Source organism: Oryzias latipes, chromosome 7 (genome assembly GCF_002234675.1).
Source record: "Oryzias latipes chromosome 7, ASM223467v1".
Lineage (NCBI taxonomy): Eukaryota > Metazoa > Chordata > Actinopteri > Beloniformes > Adrianichthyidae > Oryzias > Oryzias latipes.
The window spans coordinates 490,597-503,199 of NC_019865.2; the positions used below are offsets into that span (position 1 = coordinate 490,597).

At 45.5% G+C, this 12,603-nt stretch overlaps 1 long non-coding RNA gene across 1 annotated transcript; it reads left to right on the top strand.

Moving 5' to 3' along the window:
* Positions 1-5,139: 5,139 nt before the first annotated feature.
* Positions 5,140-9,775, top strand: LOC110014697. The gene is made up of 3 exons (XR_002873478.1): positions 5,140-7,097; positions 7,221-7,352; positions 8,705-9,775. It is a non-coding gene; the product is annotated as an uncharacterized LOC110014697 (long non-coding RNA).
* Positions 9,776-12,603: the final 2,828 nt, after the last annotated feature.

Below are 12,603 nucleotides of genomic sequence, written 5' to 3' on the forward strand. Positions count from 1 at the left end.
TCCCCCCACCTCCATCTGGATGAAGCTCGTCTGCTGGACTTTTATATATGTAGTTGTAGATTTAGATGAGTTAATTCTTCTAGTTCTGGTAAATCGCCTGTCCGTCCTGGGGGAGGATCCCTCCTTCATCACCCCTGAGGTTTCTTCGTTTTTTCCGGAATCCGTTTTTTTAGGAGTTTTTCCTTACAGAGAAGGGGGGTCTAAGGGCAGGGATGCCAGTATAGCTTAGTCAGTTTGTTAGTTCATTTTAGTATTTTCCTATTGAACTCTTTGTATTTATGATCCTTTTGAGTTCATGTTTTACTTCGAAGCCCATCGAGACGACTGTTATTTGATTTTGGGCTAAACAAATAAAATTGAATTGAAAATTGGATGGATGGATAGATAGATAGATAGATAGATAGATAGATAGATAGATAGATAGATAGATAGATAGATAGATAGATAGATAGATAGATAGATAGATAGATAGATAGATAGATAGATAGATAGATAGATAGATAGATAGATAGATAGATAGATAGATAGATAGATGGATGGATGGATGGATGGATAGATAGATAGATAGATAGAGGTCTTTAATAATCCCTGAGGAAATATTAAAATGGCCATCTGCTGACACCAATAAAGCACACACACATTAAAAATAAAGGCCAATGGTTTAAAAATCCATCAATTCAACAAAAAACAAACGTTCTGAAAGATTTCTTGGTTTTTCCTAAGGTAAAGCTCCTTTAGGTCAAGGGCAAAGGTCTTCAGTAACTTCTGAGGGTCAACCACCCCAAGCCCAGCTGAGTCTTTTGGAAAATCCTCATCCACTGTTTTAGAGAGGATACTTTGTGTTTCTGTGATGAAGCAGACTGAACCATGTGGAGGAACCAGCCCAGATCGCGGCCCGTCACACTGGAGAAGAAAACGCTGCAGGTTTGGATGGTTAGCAGGGTTTGCACCAACAAAGAAAAATACATTTGATGCAAAGCGACCCAAACCCCAAACCGGATCAGCCTCGACTAATTAGATTTTTCCGTCCTAATCAGATCTCATAGGTGTTTATCGCCGCAGACGCCGCCTGCACCCCCTAATTTACTGAGCTGTATTGTTTGTGTGGGTCTGTGTTCAACAGTGGGTGCAATCTTCTCCCCCAGCAATTATTTGTGTTTATTTATCTCACTGTTTCTCCAAGTTAAGCATCATAAATATGTATGATTAAAACAACCAGGTCTTTTGTAACCTCATGTAGAACTAATTACAGCTTAATGACAGCTGGAACATAATTAATCATCCCGTTAGCAGCTCTGGACGTCTGTCTTTATCATTCCAGAACACATTTGTCGCTGACACGGCTGATGACCCGCTGATAGGCTGTGACCGCCTCCGATGCTCTTTCTATGACGACTGACTGAGATTTTTTCAGATTCGTTCAGGGCGGGAGAGCAGAGCGTTCAGCATTCAGGGGTCCACTCGCTCTCAGCCAGATCAGCAGATTGCTGGTGAGTCGAAAAGAACCATTTGACATGTAAAGGACTCTAATGATTCTTGGTGGGTCTGGTCCAGTTCTAGAAGGTTCTGGACCACAGCGGAGCAACAGAACTCAAAAGGCTTTGATCAGTCCGCGTCCTTCAAATCTCTGAAAGTCTGCAAAACTTTGGTCAGAAGTCCAATTTCCAAAAGTCCTGCAACAAGAGGCGTCACGAAAATGGAACGTAGCATTGTCATGTGTATGGTTCCATGAAGTCCATCTGCAGGATGCTGCAGTCGTGTGACCGGGTCGGGTTCCTGCTGAATGAAGGTCTGTCAGATCTCTCTGGATGAAAGCTCCAGCAGATGTGGAGCGCTGACATCATCAGCGTGGTGTTGGTCATTGTGGCGGCGCGTGGCGTCCCCACTGTGGCGGGCTGAGTGCCAGTGCTGATGAATGGAGCAGCGGTGTCATTTGTGCAGGAGGATGGAGTGAACCCAGAATAGAGGCTCTTTCATCTTTTCTGATAAGGCCGTCCTGATTACATCTAAATGTAGAGCAACATTTAGAGGGCCATCAATCAAACAGGAGCATGAAAAAGGGGGCGGGCTCTGGAGGAGTTATTCTCCAAGATGGCCTCCTTCTCCCTAATATCCTGTGACAGTCTGCATTAGCTCTCATCAGCGCCGCGCTGCCATTACACCGGCAGATGATTCCGGCGACTGCCTCCCCCAGCAGCGCAGAGGGGGCTAATGTAGCGTTTTCATGGCATTTTCATCTCCCTTCCCGCCCCCGTCACGCTGCCTTTGCATCTCCGACTCTTTTAAGTGTCTTTTTCCACTTTTTCCATTCCATCACACTCCCCTCATTTTCCCTCCTCTGAGCCCCATCTGCCTCATGGGCCCTCAGGGGGGGCTTTAAAGAGTGTTACGTCCTCTCCCAGCGCACTACAGTAACGGGGGTCAGCCAAGCTTCAAACTAACTCAACGTTTAATGGTGTCAGCACGGGGGGGGCATGCTTTTCTGCAGTTTAGTGGGTGATTCTGCCATAGCGCGGGGGTGGGGGTGGGGGGTGGATGTCTGTTTGTTCCCTTTAAAAAGCTGAGGGTTCCAGACTTTTCCATCAGCAAAGTCCCACCTGGATTACCTTCAACATTCTACCCAATCAGAAACCAGACCAGGAGGGGCTCCTGTCGTCTCAAACGCGTCAGTGAACAATGAGGACAGGTGCAGGTTTTAGGAATAACCCCCCCACAAAGACAGCATGCTGGGTTTTCCTGAAAAGGATTTATTGGTTTATGCAAAACCCAGAAAGTCTTTCTGTAACCCTTGTTCTATCCTGGGCACTTTAACATTGGGAGTGGGGTCATCTAGACCCACTAGACAGTGCTCTGAACCTTTTTTCTGCAATGATTTGTGATCTTCACTGGTGTCCATGGATTACATGAAATCTTTCCACCTTTATCCACCTTTGTCATGGTAGGGGGAACACCTCAATGGAAGGGGGGGGGGCATCTAAGATAGCACAAGGGTTATTCAAGTGAAAGTTATTGTCAAAGAAATTGTCCATAAAGACGGAAAACATTTCCAAAGTCTTTGACATTCACAAAATTATAAATTGAACCAAACAAAGTCAGATTAAACCCAAAAGTTCTTCCTGTTCTAACAAATCTATTATGAAAAGTGTACAATGAACACTACAGCTGATCAATACTCATTATATGTATAGTAAACTAAAGTTTACTATAGTAACTAAAATGATTCTGTCCAATTGTGGAAAATTGATGTGACTATAATTAGGAAAATAACAAAACATTTGGTTTAACATACAACAAAAGCACAATCACAGAATTAACATTACGTTCCTCAGGTTCTGTCTCATAATTTTATTTTTCATGTTATGGATGTGAAGTTCCTAGAAATATTGATGGTATTTTGCTTTGATGTATCCTATTGCTGTAGGTCTGATAAACCATAAATGCAGGACTTTTGGTTTCAGACAAACTTGGTGGTAAAACTATAACTTTGGTCAATTTCCTGATGTTATGAAAGCACTTTTGTGAGTTAATGCCAAAATGTGTCTAAAAAGCTTTTTGACCTGCTGTTTGTGAATTCAATAACATTCACATCTATTGGAAATGTTTCTGTATGTGTGTGTATTACCTCTCATACACACACAGTGGGTAAGGAGAATCGGGCCTTCATGCCATAAAGGTCGCTGACCCCTGGTGGAAAGAAATGTTACCGTGAGCTGCCGTCACAACAAACAGGATTCAGGCGGCAGCGGCGCCCAGTTTCAATGTACAGACGTGCTCAGAGGTCCTGCTGTGCGATTTGGGCGTCACAGCACATCCAGATCCAGAAATTCTGAACTTTGGCGAGGATGGTGCATCGCTTCAACCAATCAGGGACTCAGCTTTGAGCACATGACGTGTTCAGTGACACGGTCAGTGGGTGGAGTCTAAAACCAACAGAGAATACTGATCGTTCTCGCCCTGAACTTTTTTTAAATGTATTTTTCTCATTTTCATTGAGACAATCCTAAAGTTTCCTTCAGGTTTATTGTTGTTTTCCTTTTTTCCCTCCTTGGACTAATGCGGGACGGCAGGACATCAGTCTGGGTCACAGACGATGGAAGTCGGGTTGGTGGCTTGAATCATATCCCCTACTGACCAAAAGGGGAGTGTGTGTCCCCCCCCCCCCCCCGCCCCTAAAGTGTGCGATGGTTTTAGAATCGGACCGGGGTCATCCTGTTGAAATGTTGGACTCATTACTCCGCCCACAGCAGCAAACTGCTCACTGATTGGTTGGTTGAAGCTGTTGTCAGCGCTGATCCTCGTCATGAATTCAGTGTGAAATCTGTTCACGTGGGTAATTGTTTGGATCTGGACGTAAGGGGAAAGCGTCTGGGCTGAGGAAAGCATGCACAGATGATAGGTGTCATCATGGTCTGAGCGTCTGCTGCTGCCTGTCAGCTTTGAGGATCCAGATGTGGAATTATTCCCCACCAATGGCTGAACCTGCTCATCTCTCCCAGATGACTTAAGCTAATTAACCGTCCTCGGATGCTCATGATGATGACTGCAACTGTTCCAACTCCCCCCCACAGAGGATTTCACGAGGAAAGGCAGAGGGTGGTGTTTGGGTGGTGGTTGGTCGGTGAGGAGCTCTGCACCCAGGGAGTAATTGAGAGGCTGAAACGAGGAGGAGAGGCTCAGACAAGCGTCCAAACAAGTTCTGGCTGCTGTCCAATTACAGGCAGCGGCCCCCGCTTCCTGCTGGACTCCAATTATAGCCGAAAGGCTCAGCTGGTCAGGGAAGCTGTCACAACCCCCCCACCTCACACACACTCCCCATACAAACACAGACACACACACACACACACACACAACTGTAGACAAGAAATGGCAAAGTCAAAGACAACGTGAAATGTCCTCTGCTGCTTCAGTGTGTGTGTGTGAGTGTGTGTGTGTGTAGCTGTGTGTGTGTGTAGGTGTGTGAGTCTATAGGTGTGTGTGTGTGTAGCAGTGTGTGTGTGTAGGTGTGTGTGTATGTGCATGTTTGTGAGTCTATAGGTATTTATGTGTGTGTGGTGTGTGTGTGAGTCTATATGTGTGTGCGTATGTTTGTGTGTGTGTAGGTGTATGTGTGTGTGAGTCTATGTGTGTGTGTGTGTGTGTGTTTGCGCTCATCCATGACGGGTCGCAGGGGAGGCAGGAAGCAAAGATGCTCAGACTTGTGAGTCTGTGTGTGTTTATTTTTGTGTGAGTGTGTTTTCCCTCTCCAGCTGCTGTGATGTCATTTCCTGTCAGCTCTGTGTGTCTCTTCACAGACTCCTTTTACACAATCATCCACTTCCCTCGTTTCTGGCGGGAGCTCCGTTCCAAACGCGCTACAGGTCAAATCCAAGAGGGTCAAGGCGGTAAAACTCCCACCTGCACCGTTTCACACTTTTCTCTCCTAAACTCTCAAAGTTCAAACTTTTATAGAAAAAGACGTCCAAGATTAAAGAATGAAACGCAGATCTGACCAAAGATTTCTGTGGATCTGGCTGAACACATTCTGCACAGGAGACACAGCACAGAGGGGGTTGATTGACAACTTCAGCAGCCAATCAGGATGCAGGAAAAAAAGCACTGGAACAGCGAGACGTGAAAGGTGAACCATGAGGGACTGCGGTAGCCTCCACCTTGTCTGGCCTTCATCATGCTTCTCTGCTAAATGCTCAGAGGAAAGGATGGTTCTATGTCTTATTTGTAGAGGAAATGTTTCCGTTTCTGAGACAGTGTCAGTAAAAATGTGGCGTTTGGACCATCAAACTGTCCTTTTCTGATCCAAACCTTTTTGTCCCAGAAGTGTTTTTCAGGCTCTTCTTGCCTGTATTCCTGCAGTCAGCCAGAGTTCTCTCTGTGAACCAATCATCAGGTATTGATCTCCTCACGTTGGGGCCACTTTAAGTCTGCCTGGCCGTGCCTGGAGTGCAAGCAATGCCGTTTGGATGAAGTGTTTCAGAGTCAGCCGGGCCGATTTGATGCTTTAAGGGCCTCTCTGCTCTGAATAACAATCTGTCTCCTGACACTTCTGCTATTGTTTTCCACAGCTCTGCTTAGTGAGTCGAGCGGCGTGACTCCCGCCAGGCTGCAATGTCAAACGTTTGTCGTGGTCGTTCTGCAGCGTCCGTGCCGCTCATGCTCGACAATTAAAAGGTTCAACCGTGTCATGGAAGTGGAGCAGCGTCGCCCAACACACCTGACCTCTGACCTCCTGGACAGAAAATTCTGCCTTAAGCTCTGACGATGGTTAAAAAGACCCTCAGCTCTGCCACGGGAAACACGCTTCCATCGGGGGGGAGATGAGATGACAGGTGAACATGCTTTAGTCTTTCATCCATAGGGAATCAGATCATTCTGAAGTCATTGTCGGCCAGTGTTGGTGGAAACCTTCCAAAGTGTGCAGCTTCTTCAGTAGTTGTCGGTGCAACACGTTCACACTCCGGTCAGTAATCTGTATGGAGAATTGTTTCAAGTCTTTTCGTGGGAAAGCCGGACGTCTGCAGTCCAAAGGCGGGCAGACGCTGAGGCACCGAGACGAGAGCCGGCCGGAGTTGTGGTGAGGGACGGCTGGTGAACCTGGTTACTGAGGAAACAGACAAAAACATGGGAACGTTGAAGGCATCCTGACAATTTTCTAGTAGACAAACTAGAGAACGTGCAGGTGAGAAGAAAGGACTTCATAATGGGTTCAGCTGCAGACCGCGGCGGGAAAGAATCCCCACAAAAACAAATTACCAAGATTTCTTTTTTACATTCAGGTTGTCCTGAGATACAAGTCAAGTTGATAAGAAAAATAGGAAGACATTTTTACTTTAAATGTCTTTTTTACGCGCCAAACATCATAGATATCTGAGAGGTTTCATCAAAGTGTAACAAAAATAAAGAATGCATTGTGGGAGAAGTCACGACAGCAGAAACAACAGAGGAAAGGGAAGAAGGACTTCTGCAGTCGTCTGTCTGTCTGGATGGAGGAAAAGGTGCAGACTGGGGAGCAGTGATTCCTGCAGACTCTTGACTGCTGTCAGCCGGATTGACGGGGGATTAATGCCGAGAAAGCTGCGGCCATCACACCCACGAGCATCCAGGTGACGGCACATCAAAGAAGGAAGCCGGGCTTTTTTCATGAGAGGGGAGGATGGCGGGAAGAGATTCTGCTCTGACAGCTCGCCGCCGTGTGCTTGTGCAGATTGGTCTTTGGTCTTTTTCAGGAAAACTTTCAACAGAAAGCAACAAACACACATCAGGATGTCTTCCAGCGTGCTCACAGGAACAACAGAAGGCAAAACAAAGGATGCCAGGCGCTCAGAGGCGGGCTGAAGGAGCTGCAGACAGAAGGCCTGGTGAGCAGAACTTTACAGAACTCTGAAGGAAATCCAAACCTGAGAGATTCTCCTCTTTAAAACACAAAGGTGTGAATTCTGTCCCTCATTGAGAAAACTCTGAGAACCTGAAAACACGGAGACGAGTCTAAGAGCATCTGAAAAAGGAGGTGTGGGGGGGGGGTGATTAATTGATGAGTGGTTTCTGAAGGGGATTAGTTTGAGGAGGGGAGAGGGATAAAGAGAGCGGGGAGGGAATGAGGGAGGACAACTTAATGAAGGAGAATAAATAGATGTGGGGAAGATGAGAAAGGATTAGTATAGCTGTGGGGGGGGGGGGTTGGGGGGGGTAGAACTTCAACCACATTACACAACAGGAGATGGAATGCTTGGGGGATGGGGGGCATTTTAAGGAACGGCCTTCAAATATATTTAAAACATTATTTTATGCTGCTTCATGGTCTTACCCCCCTTCCCCTCCTATTATCACCCTCCTACCCCCCCCTCTCTCTAACGTCCCTCTTTCTTCTTCCCTTCTTTCCTTTTCCGTCCGGTCCAACACCAAAGATCTTCAAACATGTTTGAAATTAATAAAGTTTGGCCTCAATTCCAAAAGGGGTTTATTCAGACATACCTTTGGTTTGTCTGAAGATTAATAACCCCTCTTGTTAAAGTAAAATATGTCCAACACAAGAGGCCATCAGCTCTCATCTGTCTGCCCAGCTGTTGGACAGGACAAGTTAAAAAAAAAAAAAAAAAAAAAAACCATTATTTTATTATATAAGCTTAAAATTCATTTGTTTTCAATGAAAGTATGAAAAAACCTGAAAAATGACGTTTATGTTCAATTTTATCCAAGAAAAACCTTTTATCTTTCAGCTGCTTCCTTTGATCACCACAAAGAATCCACCTTCTCCACCTCTGCTCCCTGAACATCCTCCTCCTCTCTAGATGCTCCTCCTTCTCTCGTGTTTTCTCAAAATAAGATTCATTTTCATTTGAAAAACTTTCTTAATAAGATGAATTCTTGATTAACCCTTGTGCTATCCTAGGCACTTTAACATTGGGAGTGGGGTCATCTAGACCCACTAGACAGTGCTCGGAACCTTTTTTCTTCAATGATTTGTGATCTTCACTGGTGTCCATGGATTACATGAAATCTTTCCACCTTTGTCATGGTAGGGGGAACACGTCAATGGAAGGGGGGGGGGGGTCATAGGATAGCACAAGGGTTAATGAGAACGTTCTTGGAAAAGGCTTTTGCTTTCGTCTTGATACGACGGTTTTTCTGTCAAGACAGAAATGATGACAGTTTTTGTTGAAAATTTTTTTTTACTTTTTCAAAATTACGTTTCTGCCGTTTGTTCCCCCAGACCTCAGCTCCTCTCACTGGATCCGGCCGTCACACAGCAGCTCCTCCAGATCTTCTCCAGAAACATCCTCAAAGTAAGGAAATTAAAAGCAGAGATGTTTTTCCTGTTTCAAAGCAATAGACCTGTTATCTACTCCATCTTAAACAACTATGTTCCAACTCTGGAAAGCATTCTTCTGACACTCAGCAAACATCTCCAGCTCCTCTGGAGGAACGATCACTGATTCTCCTGCTGGTCTCCTTGTGTTTCTTATGTTGTAGAGCCGACATATGTGAGACATTGTAGAATGGAGTCTGTTGTTCTCTTTAAATCCTTGACATGATTAGTGCCGCACAGTCGAAATAGATTACCTGCAAAGGTCACTTTACAAATCCAAAGAATAATTAGACGGAAGATTGAAACCTTCAGACTCATTTACAAAGAGGATTCCCGGCCTGGAAGATAAATGAGCAGATTTCTGTCCATATTAGTGGAATCGGGGACTGATGGCTTCCTCCTCCAAGCTCCTCACAGCCACAAGGCCACGCACAGCTGGAAAGGTCAATTGCATGTTTTCATGAAAGCCTGGGGGAAATGGCCCCCATGTATCTACATCAGTTATTAGCCCTGCTGCCCAACCAATTAGATGAGGAGCACTGCGAATCAATCACCGAAAAAATTGGATTTGGATTTCTGAGTTCTAAGCCGGAGGTTTGAGATTCCAGAGGAGTTCCGGCAGAATGAGAGTGATGCAGCAGCAGAACGGTTCTCTGTTCTAGTGCTGGGAGAATCTGCAGACGCACCATCAGCAAAGGACCTCCTCTCCAACATCTACAGGAAACCTCTCCACTCTTCCCTTTCACTCCACTATCCTTCTGTTCAGTCACCAGATTACTGCCAGGTCTAAAGACGATCCCCATTCAGATGGTTTCCAGCTGGTTTTGGGGCTGAAAAGGCTCCGCCCCCTTCCAGCCACACCTCAGTTTGTTGTTCTGACTCTGTGACACAGTCACTACGTACATTTTCTGCAATGTCCACGGTTGTAAACTGGTCAAATGTGAATATATGTGGAAAAAAGTGAGAAAAGTTGTGGTCTTTACATGAAATTTTGACAGCTGTATCACAAATGAACCACGTTAAAACCATGGAAGAAGTACGAATAAACCACGCAAAGAACAGGTAAACCTGCCGTTCATTCAATTTCTTTATTTATGACATTTGGAGCACTGAACATAAATCACATGGCATCAGCACCACGGTCAGCGCCCGACGCGGGCCCTCGTGATGTTTTGTTTTAATTAAACAGTCGGATTTCCCGGATCCGCACCAGGGGCCTCATTTCTAAAACTTTGCGTAGGATTTGCGTCAGAAGTGGCGTACGGATGAAACATAGGACGTGCGTACGCACAGAAATATTCGGATTTATTAAACCGTGCGCACGCACATCCTACGCATCTTTCCCTTAATAAATCACAACCGATTCTAAATGCAGCGCAGCTTTTGCGGCTTCATGACACGCCCATAGTTGCCCATAAATAGTCCGTGAAACGCCCACAAATTAATATTCATGGCTTGCTAAATCATGGCAAACACAGAGAGGAAATCAAAAAAACGTAACTTCACTCAATGTGAAGTAGAAGTTATCGTTGGCGAGGTGGAAAAGAGGATAAAGTGTTGTTTGGAGGGCACAGTGTGGGCTTTACTAATGCCAAAAAGGCACGTGAGTGGCAAACGGTGGCAGACGCCGAAAATGCTGCAGCCTCACAACCTCGGACCGTGGCCGAAATAAAAAAGAAATGAAAGAAATGATCGGACATCAAAGTCGAGGCAAAAAAACGTCTAGTGCTGCATCGGCAGAGTGTGTCCGCCACGTGGGGGGGTGGGGGGTGGGGGGGGACCGGAGCTGACCCCTCTTGATGAGAAACTGACCGCTATTATTGGGGAATCCCTATTAAGTCCCCCTTATCGGCGTCCTCCTCCGCCTCAGTCACCTGACTGAGACGGAGGAGGACGCCGACGCGCCAGGGTCAGGGTGACACAGGTAAGAGAAATAATTAAAATGAATGCAGTCAAGTCACATGTATGCAGGCTACACAATTACAGATTATTGATATAAAACAATTTTATTTTAGTTGCTGGGGTGTTCCAGCGGGGCCAGTGGTTACGATGCGCGTCCTCACCGATGCAGTCCTTGAAATGCAGAGGGAAGTCAGTAGTTCAATCAGAGAGGTGGCCAAGGAGTTGGGCGAAATCAAGATCGCCCTGACTGAAATAAACTGCACGATGAGGGAATTCTTAAATAAATAATATTTTCCACACCTCTTTTTCTTTACAAGCGACGCATCCCTTCCAAACGCTGGCGCACAGCAGCAGCATTTGGCTCAAATGCGTGGGGATGGGGTTCAGGGTCGGGGCCAACACAGCAATCAGCGCCAGGGGGTAGAGGCACGTTTTTAAGCTGTGCCACATTGTGTAGCACAGCACATGCCAGCACGATTTGGCACACACTGTCACTTTCACGTGTTTCTTCCATCTGCCGACGGTGTCGCCATTTCTCATTTCACCCGTTTTTGTGCGTACGCCTGGGTCAGAGCTTGCGTGAAGGACCGCACATTTTCCCGTCAAGTTTGCTTTTTATAAATCTCAACTATTGCGTAGAGAGTGGCGTACGCCTTCTTTTGTGCGTACGCAACGTTTATAAATGAGGCCCCAGTTCATTCAAGGACGTGTCCCACAGCCACTACATGCATTTCCATGTCTGAAATGTCGGTCTGTCGTGATTCATGTGTGATATTCACAAGTGTTTGTTGCGTTCATCATTCGTCGGTGTGCCCTGCTCTCCATGGCGGGTTTCAGCTGACGGGTCTTTACGTAAATTTGGATTCGATCTGTTCAAAAAAAAAATTCTGTTGAGAATTACACAGTTTATGCATATTTTTCATAGTTTATGCCAATTATTACTTGCATGACACACAATTGTCTGTGATTTTTGCAAATGCATGTCTAACCAACTTTTGTATAGCTTGTAATGTCAAACCTTTATATTGCATGTACGGAGCACATATCACGGTAAAATTACGTAATTGACGCCTGTATCAATATTTATTGCACATAAACAGTGCAATGATTACACACGGCTCATGCATGACTGCTTCAAAAGCTTCTTCAGAGGCTTCCTGAAGAACTTTCCTCGTGGGCCATCGTCCCGGGCTGCTCTGAGCAGCTGTGATTGACGTGTACGTTCAGGTTCATCAAGTTGTTTTGAGTTTCATTACAATAAGCTGAATATTCGGCTGGAAAACAGTTCAGAAATATTTCATTTTTTCTGCAATTCTGAAAATGTTCCTCCTGTTTAGAGTTGTGATGTGTCTTTCTGCTTAGAATGAACTTTAGTGTGACTCTGGGTGCATTCAAACCAGGAAACCTTTAGGTCCAGACCGAGTCTGCCTCATTTGGTCTGGATCTAATCCTGAACCTGGGGCCTCATTTATAAAACTTTGCGTAGGATTTGCGTCAGAAGTGGCGTACGGATGAAACATAGGACGTGCGTACGCACAGAAATATTCGGATTTATAAAACCGTGCGCACGCACATCCTACGCATCTTTCCCTTAATAAAACACAACCAATTCTAAATGCAGCGCAGCTTTTGCGGCTTCATGACACGCCCATAGTTGCCCATAAATAGTCCGTGAAACGCCCACAAATGAATATTCATTGATTGCGAAACCATGGCAAATACGGAGAGGAAATCAAAAAAACGTAACTTCACTCAATGTGAAGTAGAAGTTATCGTTGGCGAGGTGGAAAAGAGGAGAAAAGTGTTGTTTGGAGGGCACAGTGTGGGCATTACTAATGCCAAAAAGGCACGTGAGCGGCAAACGGTGGCAGACGCCAAATGCTGCAGCCTCACAACCTCTG